Raw genomic sequence first — 13,027 nt, 5'->3', positions numbered from 1 at the left:
CGGTTCACTTTTACAACAGTGGCTGATTGAGGCCAAGACCCATTAATATTCTGCTTCAAAGAGAAGAGGGGCTGTATATCGTTGGATACATAGGGTACATCCAATTCAGCATTTAACTATTCATTTCAAGCTACTTTTAACACATCAATCATATAGTAAAGGGCTTCACACTGAGTCAATGTAATGATTCAATTTATTCCATTTGTTATGGACATAATAATATGCTCCAGAGAACGTTTTTTATTGTTACTGCTCAGTTACAGCCAGCACTCTAAGCAGGAGGCAGAGTGACACATTGTTGTTGTGATGTACTCGTCGTCTGTAATCCAACAAATTTGATTCGGAATGACACAATTATAAGTCTATAAGGAGGTTATTAAAACCAACATGTTTGAGACAAAATTAAATAAACAAACAAATGAATGACAATTGTATTTGTTTCCAACGCATCAGCAGAGGTCAGCACTTTACCTCAAAGATTTTCTAAAACTTAGAATATAATGTCCTGGAGTAAAGAAGCCAAATAAATCTAAAATATGTCACCGTTTGATTAGTCAATGACGGCACTGTATGAGTTGTAAGTGTTTTACATATTATTCCAATGCAACTAGGCCTTCCCTTTCTCTTCCTAACAATTCCCCATTTTCTCTATACTTCTCTCTTTCTCTCATAATGCTGATTTATTACATAATCTGGTTGTTCTGTGACTGCACACACCTTTAATATGTCTTTAAGTCGGTGTTCATGATTGTACGGTAATTTTCCGCATTGCTGAATCTCTTGATTAAATCTGTAAATGTATTTGTCACCAAACCAAGACGAAGGTGTGCGTTGCTATACTCTTTATTAGGTTCAGCACAGTAACCAGATGTTAGATGAAGCACATTTGGCATCACCCTGTTTCTCAAGGGCTGATTAAAGTTGAAGTTACGTCACACTTTAATGGAACGATCTAATTCTATTTTAAATAAAATAAGATATTCAGTGTGTTAACACTTGTAATCTAACACCATGAAGTGTATTTAAAGATTTATATAAAAATATTGAATTTAGACTGATTCTTGAGAGTGGTGGGGATTGACACTATTCTCCCACGATTCAATTACGAGAATGGAACAGCTGCTTTTTGATTAAAGATTAAGACAAATTGCACTTAGGGGTGAGACAGCTCCAGAAAGATCAGAACAAATTGGACTCAAACGTTATTATGGCAGCTGTGGGGGTGGGGTCTCCAATTAGGCCTCAGCTGCTGGCTGATTGCTAGGTCAGTCAAGGTTGCTCTCATAAAAGGAGCAGTTGAGAGTGGAGAGGGAAAAGAGTGAGCAGAGGCGCCGTCGTGCTGTCTGTGCTGGAGTGAAATAAAAGAATGTTACTGAACCGAACCATGGTCTTGGCAAATCCTTGGTGCTTTGGGGGGAAACCCACGAGTGATGGCCGTGGAGCCGTTGCAGTTATGTCTTTGGAAAAACATTTGCTTTAAGTCTAAATCATAGCACATTTACAAAGCCACAGGCTGTGGATTGCACATATTGTACACATTGATGAGACACATTAATGCCCCCCATACTAACTATTATAATATTTCAGTATAAAGATAATTATGTTCTGAATAGTATAGGCCCAATCTGGTTTTGATACACCGTTTTGATGAAAGATGATGACAGAAAGCTACATTTAGACATTAATCAGTAACCTAAATGCAGCCTAAGAGCGGTGAGTAAACCAGCACCTGTTAGTCGAAACAAAATGTCCCACAACATAGTTCTCATAGCCTTAGTGTCTTCTAAGTGAAGATAACAGAAACCCTTAAATTAATGACCATGTATTATGAGACAAGTTCAATTTCCCCCTTTATATTCATAGATACATTTCGACCATTACACATCGGCTTCAGTAATTATGGTTATTGATTTGATTTGTTTGACAGGGAGACGAAGCGTCTGACTAGCTGCCAGTTAGCTTTGACAACCTAATTTCATCTGCAGACAGGCTGTCTGTGCATGTACCTGTATGTATGTATGCATACTGGTTACAGATTTAGATGCCTGGTTTGGGCTCTGCAGCCTGGAAGCAGGATGCTGCTGATGACAGTAGGCGCAGGGGGAAACTATCAGATGTAGCCGTCAGCTGACAGACAGAATTATTACTGCTTGTCCCCCTCGGAGTCGAGGCCCAGATACATATGGTATGAGGCCAAATACTGCTTCACTGGCCCAGTTATTGAAAGCCTCCTTTGGAAGTCTTTAGGTGTTGTGTAGCATCCCTTTATACACTCAATCCCTTTTTGTTTAATCAAAATCTACTACATGGAGCAAAGGAGCGATTCGTTAAATTTGTTTTCGGGAGACAGTAAATTTGTACTTTTTTGCAAAAAAGTGCCCATATTATTAAAATTGAATGATATTTCCAAAAGTCTGCGGATGGTGAAATAGATTTTAGATGGAGTGTGCATCTTGTCATGAGTTATTTTAGGATGCACGGCACATTGGAAGAGATATTTTCACAAACTAACTAACATAAACCTCAAAACACAAATCTTAACACCAACATAAATTGACACACGGACATATATTTACTTTGTGTAAATGTGCAAAAACATCTGTATTTGAGCAAAAGGTTAACAGACATCTGCTTGGAATCCAGGTGTCCATGCACGCACGCACGCACACACACACACACACACACACACACACACACACACACACACACACACACACACACACACACACACACACACACACACACACACACACACACACACACACACACACACACACACACACACACACACACACACACACACACAGAGAACTCTCGAAATGTGCACTGTTGCAGTCATGAGCTAAAACCGTCAGATCAGAGTTTTAATTAGGACTCACTTTATGCTGTTGTGATGTGTAATACATTACAAGTGTGCACCGACTCTTCCTTTTACACGGCTGAGTCTGCTCTGTGACTGCTTCACCATCCGCTTCCAGACCTTATTTCAGAAACATATGTACGGTAGTCAAGGGCGATGAACAAATATTTTTGGATACAGTTTTAATTGTGCCATAAGTCATACACTAAATAATGCCAACCTAAACCTAAACGTGATCCAAGATGCCCACCAGACAAGTCCTGTGTTTGTTTGTCTGAATGCAGGGCTCTCAAGTCTCACGCATTGAGCGTGAGACTCACGCATTTCGGTCTTAACTCACGCACTCCCCCCGTATTCCTCACGCTGAAAAGAACTCTCGGCTATCTAATGTTTGGGTGCTCAATACGCCGATCGTGATCGATTGGTCCATCGCTGCAGAGCTCCGACGCCGGCCTACGCGCATCGGGATGGAGCAAAGAAAGAGTCACTAGCACCCCCCCCCGTCAACAACTTTTCTCGGAGTAAAAGAAAGAGTCACTAGCACAAAGAATTGTGGACTTCCTATTTGGTGTGTAACAGCTTATTCCTTTGTAGACTACTCTTACATGTTATTGCAGCAGTTCCACGACTCCTCGTCTTTAATTTTGACCAAACCGTCAATGAAAGATACACATATGCAACATTTTAGCACTGTCCTCAGACGTGTGCTAACCATTCTCATGTTGTTTATCTCTGTAAATGTTCACACAAGCCCAGGGCCCGCTATGCATGATCTCACTGTCTCTAATCAGTCGTTTAATGATTTTTGTGATCGTATATCATTTGGCTTTCTACATGTCAATATCTGTAGTCTGTCTCTGAATCATGGCTTAAGAAAGGTGTCTCGGATCTAGAAATTCGAATACCGGTTTACAATGTCTTTTTTCAGGATAGATCCACCAAGGGTGGCGGCGTGGCTATATTTGTAAAATACCATTTGCAATGTTCTGTTACGCTGTGTAAATCAGACCCCAAGCAATATAAACTGTTACTGTTAAAACTGAAACTATATCAACACATTTCACTCTCTCTGTAGCTGTTTGCTATAGACCACCCTCTGCTCCAGCATGCACATTAAGAGCTCTCGGTGAACTGTTGGCCCCTCACATTTCCTCTGAGTTTGTCCTTATGGGTGACCTAATCTGAAATATGATCAACCCCCACGATTTAGCTACTCAGCACTTTGAGGCTTTCAACCACTTTTAAATTGTATCCGAGCCAACCAGAAGTAATTTGAAATCACCGTCATCTGCCACATTGATCGATATTATTCTCACGAACACTCCATCAATCTACGGATCTGAAGTCTTTAGTCAAGACTTGAGTGACCACTGTGCCATTGCATACGTTCGTCCCGGCCTTTCTTTCAAACGTCCACTGGCGGTTGTGACCAAGCGCTCACTGAAAAACTTTGACGATCATGCCTTCCTGCAGGATAATGCAGCTGCGTCCTGCAAAAATTATCAATCTTATCCCTCCAGTGGAAGATGCCTTGTCTTATTTTAAAAACACCTTTAGCCTAGTCATTGAGAAACACGCCCCATTGAAACGATTCCAGACAAAAAATCGCTACAGCCCTGGTTTAGTCAATATTTGGCGCCTACAAAAGTACCTCATGGCCGAGAGCGAGGTCTTCTCAGTCTGCTGCCGATTGGCTGGCCTTCAGACAATGCAGGAACAAAATAACACAGGCGATCAGGAAGGCTAAAATCTGTCATTTCAAATGAGAATTCTCAGCCAGCGGCTCTGAGGCCAAGACAGTAAAATCCATGGAAAACAAACTTGCTTCTCCACATCTACCCACTTCTTGGATTTTTTAAGACATTGTTGTTACTGATAAACAACACATAGCCACACACTTCAACCAACATTTCGTGAAATCATTTAATTTATTTGGTGCAGCTGCCCCTGCAAAAGATTAATCTAACACTCCTGGTTCATCACTCAGCGTTATCAGCTTTCCCCTTCAACCGTTTATGGTTACGGAAGTCCTGGATGAGTTCATTAAGTCAGTGTGACACGTTTCTAGCCGTCACTTGTAGGTTCCCCCTCTAAGCACCACAGAATGAGCAGTCGGAGTGATATTTGGTAACATATCTTATTGTTCAGGACCGCAGACGGTGTCTCTGCTCAGGACTCCACTCCCGTCTTCAGTCCATCCAGCTCCTTTTAAAGGCAAAGCCTCGCAGATACACAAACACAGATTGTCATCAGCTGGACTGATTACCCATCAGACCAGCTGATGATAATCAGACACCGTTCCCTGAACCACCCCCCGCTCCACCCACTCTGCAGCCAAGCCTAAACACACCCCGCTGCCAGAGTCAGATTCAAACAAGTCAGCTGGATCTGACGGGCTTGACCCTGTGTTTTTAAAATCAGCCGCTCATATTATTGCTTCCCCTATTACAAGAATGTTTAATCTGTCATTTCCTTTGTCTGTTTTCCCCCTTGTCTGGACATCGGCTCCGATCCTCCCCCTCTTTAAAGGACGCTCTGGCTCTGACCCAAACTGCTACAGGCCAATTTCCATCTTGCCCTGTCTGGCCAAAGTCATAGAAAACTGGTACATAAACAACTAATTCACTTCATATTTTGTCTGACCTGCAGTCTGGGTTTAGGAAAGGCCACGGATGTACCACAGCTACGCTGAAGGTCCCTGATGATGTCATCACCGCCATGGACAACAAACCGATTTGTGTAGCTGCCTTTACAGACCGAGCAAAGGCTGCTGGAAATTTCAGGATTCATCTGTATGCTGATGATACCATGATATTTCCAGCTGGTCCATCACTCCACTCTGCTGTGTACACTCTTCAACAAACCCTCATCTCCATCCAACAGTCTTTCGACAACCACCACCTGCTCCTCAACTCCAAAAAGACCAAATGTATACTATTTGACCAGAAACCCCTCATCATCCCCAGCCCTCCCAAGATCTACAGTGCTGATAGCTCGAAGCTGAACTTTGTCAGCTCCAACAAAAACCTTGGCTTCTGGTTGGACTCAACTCTCTTATTTAACACACACATCAATAACCTTCTGGCTAAAGTCAAAGCTAGACTAGGTTTCCTGTATCGAAAAAAGGCCTCCTTCACACACTCTGCCAAATTCACCCTTGTGAAAATGACCAACCTTCCTCTATTTGAGTACGGCGATATAATTTATAAAATGGTGTCAAAGACCACCCTCAGAAAACTGGACACCCTCCACCACTCACCACTGTGATCTTTACAGATTGGTGGATTCAAAGCAGGCGGCTACACCACTGGCTGTTCGTGGTCTACAAATCCATTTTGGGAATGACCCCTCGCTACCTCTCAAATCTTTTCAGACATTTCTGACAGCAATCACCGTTTAAGATCCAGTGACTTCATTAGACTCATCATTCAAACATCCGTACCTTGTTTGGTCATAACACCTTTAATTTTGCCGCTGCAAATGACTGGAACTCACTGCTTTTAGCCATTTTCTCATGTGTTTGTCATGCTGTATTGTATCTGTGCTGTTTGTGTCACTTGTGTGGACTGTGCTACTGCCTCTTGGCCAGGTCAGCATTGTAAATGAGAATCCCATCTGGCATTTTATTCTCTCTGTCTCACTTCTTACCTGGTTCAGCTGTCTTTGCCATTTAAAAGGATAGTTAAAGTAGGCCAGGTCTAAGGTAAGCCTGCAGCCCTTCATAAATGAATCAATCCAGACGGTCACGAATCTTTGTAGAGATGTTATATTGCTGCTCTAACATGCCATCTTTGTCGTACCAATTAGCACAAGGGCAAGTACTTTAGTGTTAATGCAGATGCATTCAGTGCTGTATACTGCATATGTGTCTGGCTTCTTGTGTCACCCACCAGCTCGGGATGCTCTGTTTAAAATGCCAGCCAGGGCTGTGGGGTTGAATATTGTGATGGTGACATTGATTTTTGACAGGGAAGCTCAGACAGGCTCTGACAATGAGCAGCCTGCTGCACGGAGCTGAGCATCGGAGTGGAAATCTGTCGCTACTGGGCCGTTGTTGACGGCAACGGCCAGTTTGGGGCATGCAGACACAACATGTGACGGTTGATGAATGAAATGGCGAAAGTAATAAGTCTTATGTCTTAGATTTGTGGAAGGGAGTATAATATGTTTCTTATGTGTAACCAGAGACAAAACAAACCTTCTACTATGCTCGTTGTCTTTGTGCGTGATTTTTGAAAGAGATTTTTATGAATTAATATTAGTCTCTCTACGCCTACATCAACAGGGTAACAGCTTCCCATCTTCATTTTGTTTCCATCTAGACTTGAATTAAATAAAATTTCAGAAACGTTTAGTCTTATTTGTTCATTTACCAGTTGTCAAGAGGGGTGACTCACTGTTTACTATTGCTTCACCCTAATAAAGAGACACTACTGTACAGTAATGAAATCGTCGGTCCGCTTTTTTTCCCTGCTTTGTGTGAACCCTGCGGTCCTTATGAACATTTAATATGTCAACTGAACACACATCCCCATCTTGACATTTTCAACAAATGCTCCTCATAAATATGCATTTGTCCAAGGTCACATGGAGGACATTGAATACACTGGTTCTCTGGGGACCATTACCGAGACTCTGATACTCCTTTATGTGGTGAGAAACCGTTACACAATCAACCACTGCTTATTCAGTATGAGCTCCATAGTGAGGCCACGCTAGTGTTGTCAAATGAAGTTCAAGAGGCCGAGCTGTGAACTGCAGCTCCCGTACGATCCAGAGTGATTACCTTTGCAGGGGCACATCCCAGCAGAACGCGGGGTTACAATGATAGGGTCATGAATATGGATGAGCTAAAATAACATGCCCTACTGAGGGCTAAGTGGACCGATGGTCTAGTATTCTCACACCCACTGACTTATCATACCCAGAGGTTGGATGGCACAGTGGAAAAGACATAATACCAGCGTTAATGTTTTATTTAGCTCATCTCCTGTTGACTGCAGTAGGCCATTAAGAGTGCACAGCATCTCCTGTTGGCACTGATTTCCTCTCCCTCCTGCATGCATCTCTTCTCTCTCCCTTGGAATGTTGTGTTCATGCATTTAACTGAGCTGCTCTTTTGAATTAACAAGTTTGGTTTTTATTCAAGGAAATTCAAAAAGATCTATATGAATAATGTTGCTCCGTTGTGGAGCTATCTTGCAGCTCTTTGTAATTCCACAAATGTTAAAAGTTGCTGGGTTATTATGTGAATGCATTTAATCCTCCTGTTACCTTTATATTTACTGACATATTTTACCCTTGGGGTCAATATGACCCCAGCTATTAAAATATCCAGAAAATTATTAGAATTAATATTGTTTTCCAAGTTTAAGTGTAAGGTACTTTATGTTTGTTTGTTGACTACCGAAAGAACACCGACATTAAACATTGAATCGGGTCAAATTGACCCGAAGGCGGCAGGAGGGTTAAATATTGAATCGGGTCAAATTGACCCGAAGGCAACAGGAGGGTTAAATATGATTTTAAACATGACATGTGTGTGTTTTTGGAATGGTGCTCTTAGCGTACCTCAAACCTTCTGCTTGCCTTTCTTCACCGAGCAGAAATGGCATATATGACTATGGACACTTTGTTTAGGGAATTACGCTTTGAAGTTAATTTCTTGATCAGAACAAATGACATGTTTTATATTTTTTCTTTTTAATCTTCCACCATTTTTATAATTCAATACATCGATCCATATGTGAACACATTTGATCACAGATCACACATTTGAATGCTCGTCGTTTTTACATGTGCTTCCTACTTTTCTGTATGAATTATTGATAAGTTGTAACCAAGGTGAATGTCTAATGTTAAGTGTGTGCTTGTGTGTCTGTGTGTGTTTATGTGTGTGTGTACAAGACACTTCAGTGTTATGACAGGAAGCAGAGAATTTCCTGCTAAGTCTATATGCAATTTGAATCAATACTGTAGGTTTATTGAAGGGGTTTCGAGGGCCTGATCTTTTTCCTAAAGTGTGATATGCTGCTCTGATTAATAAAGCCAATGTATTATGTGATCAATCAATCACTGTCACCTGCTGAGCTGATTCAGACTGATCGTGATGCATCTTGTCTTATTATCAATTCAGTAATGAGACAATGGTTTAAACTTGATTTCCCAGAAGCTAAATATTATATTTCACAAAAATGTAATAATTTCTTCAGGTGTCGAGGTTCGTCTTCACTTTAATAATAACTGCGGGGAATCATATAATCCCTCCAAGTAATAATTATCTTGTGGCTAATAAAATGTGTCATAAAAAGCTCACGTTAAAATCATAGATTTTTTTGGAACCTCAACATGCAGCACCTATCTTCAAATAAGAGCTTTTTTATCCTTGTTACCAGTAATATACCCACAAATTATTTTGAACACCATTTGCCTCTGGTAAAATACAACCTAAATATAATGGTTTGATATCCAATGTTATCTGTGTGTGTTAAAGTTGGCCTCTATTGCCTCTTTCAAGTACATTTAAATATATTTGGCATACTCATAAATCATAGTAGTGTTTTCTTTCTCGCTTAACAATAAGGGTTACCATTATCTTTGATACAAAATGTCTGTGAATTAAAGTGTTTCTACACAGCCCAGGCTCCGTAAATGGGAATGCGCTGGAGTAAATATATTTTATTTATATTCTTTAAACAATTTTTTATGTGCAACCCTTTTTTTTCCAATGTTGTTTTTTAAAGGCTAAAAAAACCTTTTATACTTTTTTTCAATACATTTTGGTCTAACTGCCACAATAATGAAGAAGCTTGTTGTATGTTTGTGTTTTTTTAATAAATGTTATACAGCACAGGCGTATACACTATGCAATGATAAAGGCATGGTGAGAAGATAAACAGAGAACACTTTTCATTTCAACACAAAGCAGATGAATGATATAATAACATAAACTAATGTAACTGGCAGCAATCGGCAGACTATCAATTGGCACACTGTAGCTTCCAAAGAAAAGGTCACTGTCTATTTACCCTTTAATGGGCCAGATCAGACCTCTGGCTTCTAAGCATGGGGCAATCCATAACAGCTTAGTCCATACAATATATATATATTTTATTTGCAATAAATAACATCTGACTCATTTTTACACCTTATGTCAAAGAAAAACCTTGTTCTTTGTTTCTCTGTCCAGAAATTAGTGGAAGAAGAATACATTATACCAGGGATTGCATAAGATGCCTGACAGCATCTGTGGGCTTTGATTAAAGTTTTTTTACTCTTGTTTTTGAATCGAGGGGTTGTCTTTTTGAAACCTTCTTCTGCTGTGTGGCTTACTTAGTGTTTCATTTGCTCAACTGGAACCTCTGTTGACACTAAGCATCACCTTAACTCGCAAGCGGTACAGTTGTTTCCTGTCCTCGTAGAAGACAACTTTAATACTCTTTTCACGTCATTATATTCTTCTAAATTGCTCAGTGGCCTAGCTGGGTGATAATGATTAGAATGTACATATTTTCTAGATATTCTCACTCCTTGATCTTGATCAACAGGCTTATCCACATGTGGAGTTTAAACCGTAAGCATATTTCTCACCGCTCACAAGAAACCTGAATGTGCGAGCTGGAGCCCTCTGAAGGAACCCGGGATACTGTTGCATAATTACGCCGTATCTTTTCTGGAGCAACGAAGAAATGAAAAAATTTAATTAAAAAAACGCATATTTTCATCCACTTTCCCCCTGCAGACAGTAGTTGCAGTGACGTTGATATGTTATAGTCAGCTCTTTAAGAGCCATACAAGCAGTGAAGAAATCAGCAGTTCAGTTCCAAGAAGTAGTAAAAGTAGAGTGTAGTGTAGTTGTTGGAGTTGGACAGCGACACACCACCTGGACGACACTCACTGGAAGAAAGAGCGGTAGACTTCTACGTTACATCTATAAGCGTTTTATTCAGAAATCAGGATACAAGTAGACATCATGCATGGACCCCCCTCCAGAGCTCTGACCGATGGCCTCAGCGCTGGAGAAAGGACGCCGGTTCAGAGTGTTCGGCCATTTTAAATAACCGAACGGAACAGTTCTGATTCGTCAGGAGATAAGGGGGTGGGGTTTTCTCATTGGCTCTTGTTTCTCTGCTTCCGCCGTTGTTGCTCCTTCATTGGTTCTTCTCGTCTGCCAATGAGTGCACATGTTGTGAAAAGGTGGGGGAAGAGGAGATAGTTGATTTAATAGTCCCTCTCTTGTAAGAAGACTTCCTTCGGGCCTTATCTCTTCAGGAATGGGGCCTGGATCTTCTCCGAAGGCCGTCCACACACCGGGGGCTTCTTCCCATGTGTGAGTGTGTGAGCGTGTGAGGGGGATAGGTGAAGGGGGGGGAAAGTGAGTGACCTCGAGTGTCTAAAAGGAGAATAATGGCCACATCTGGACCCTTCCTATGCTCTGAGAGTATAGAGAGCTCTTTGTATGTGATCACCTCCGGAATGTGTGGATGCGGAGGAGGGGGGCTAACAGAACCTCACCAAGCGTCACTGTTATCTTTCTTTAGATCAGTCAGACACCAGAGTGCTCAACTGGAGATTTTAACTTCCATTCAGTGTTTTCCATCTTACACATAATCTATATGCAAACAATACTAAGCTATGCTAAACTATAATATATATTCTTTACAAATCCCTCTTTTCACATCCGCTGGATGTGAACCCTTTCTCTGGGAATATTTATTTCCCTCTTTATGCCAGATCTTGTCATGGCCTGGCCTCCCTAAGTGGCTATGTGTCCTGGTCTCCTCGTCCTGTCTTAGCTCTGCCACTTGACGTGAATGAGTCTCCTGAAATATAATCTTTCGTTGCCTAGATTAAGGTCCCATAAGACCTGTAAGATACCTATTTCTCGGGGAGAGAGTCTCTCTCTGTTAGGGATGGAAACAGGGGCGTGGTTTCTGTCATGTGGTACTCCGATCCACCCTCTTAGATCTTCCATCCTAGGGAAGTCAGTATGTCTGTGTGCGTTAAATCTGTAGTGTGCAGGTGTCGAAGGAAAGAGGTGAAATTGAGAGTGGTCAGGCAGGGGGGGGTCTTGCATCCTAGCGGCTGGTGAGTAGCAGGTTGGCATCCTGATAACCAGTTGACGATCCGGTCCCCGCTGCAATCCATCTGCTTCATCCTGTCTGGTCGGCATCATCTGCTTCATCCTGGTCTGGGTCCTGGAACTCCTTCTGGTCCTCTGGTCCTCTGCTCCTCTGCTCCTCTGCTCCTCGTCAGCGTCTCCTCCGGCTGTCGATGGGGTCTTTATCCGGTGGTCTCGAACTTGATTTCGTCTGGATCGTCCTGGTCAGGCTTGTTGTTGTTCTTTCACTGGTGTCGCATGGGCCCTGGATTCGAAATGACTCTCATGGGCAGCATCGTGCTCTTCATTGGCTCCCCTGCTCCCTGTGCCGGGTGATGATGGTGTCCGATGCTCCTGTGGGCAGCTCCTCATGGCAGGTCCTCACAGCAGGCAGTCAGCACACGATGGAGGTCGATGCTGGAGCGTCAGGTGTAGCTGTTGAAGAGAATGAGAAAACACAACACAACAGCCATTCTGTATAGGCCGGATCTATACAGAATGTGACACTTGACTATGAAAATTTTTATTTTAATTTCTATATTTAATAAGTATCTAATACTTTCTAGGCTTGAATTTGCAATCTTTAACTGAGTCGGAGGAACAGCTTCTCAACCCCGTGTGGGAGGAATCATCTATTAAATGGCCATCCGTCGTCCAACAGAGTCTCAATTACTTATCCAATCCAATCTAACTTTATTTATCTTTACTGGTTATGATAAATGCAATTGATCCTATCTATGGCCCTTGACTAGGGCATAGAAATATTCAAATCCTACTAGGATCTGATAGTAGGCAGGTATTCGTCCAGCACCCTCCTCTCTCGTGCTCGAACCCTAAAACAGCTTATGGGGAAAAACAAAACATTTGCACATCGAGGTGCCATTAATGACAGGAGACGGTGAGCAGTGAGAGTCGATGTTGTCTGCACACATCTTCCTGTGTTGCAGTCCTAACTCTAGCTCTAATGTCTCAGTCTCTGCTCCTTCTTGTCTCCTTTCTGTCTCCTTTCTTTTCCTGTCATTCCAACCTTTCTTTTCCTGTCTTTCCTACTTTTCTTTTCCTTCACG

This window comes from Pseudoliparis swirei, chromosome 17, assembly GCF_029220125.1.
Source record: "Pseudoliparis swirei isolate HS2019 ecotype Mariana Trench chromosome 17, NWPU_hadal_v1, whole genome shotgun sequence".
Classification (NCBI taxonomy): domain Eukaryota; kingdom Metazoa; phylum Chordata; class Actinopteri; order Perciformes; family Liparidae; genus Pseudoliparis; species Pseudoliparis swirei.
Note: the sequence above shows the minus strand (reverse complement) of the source record.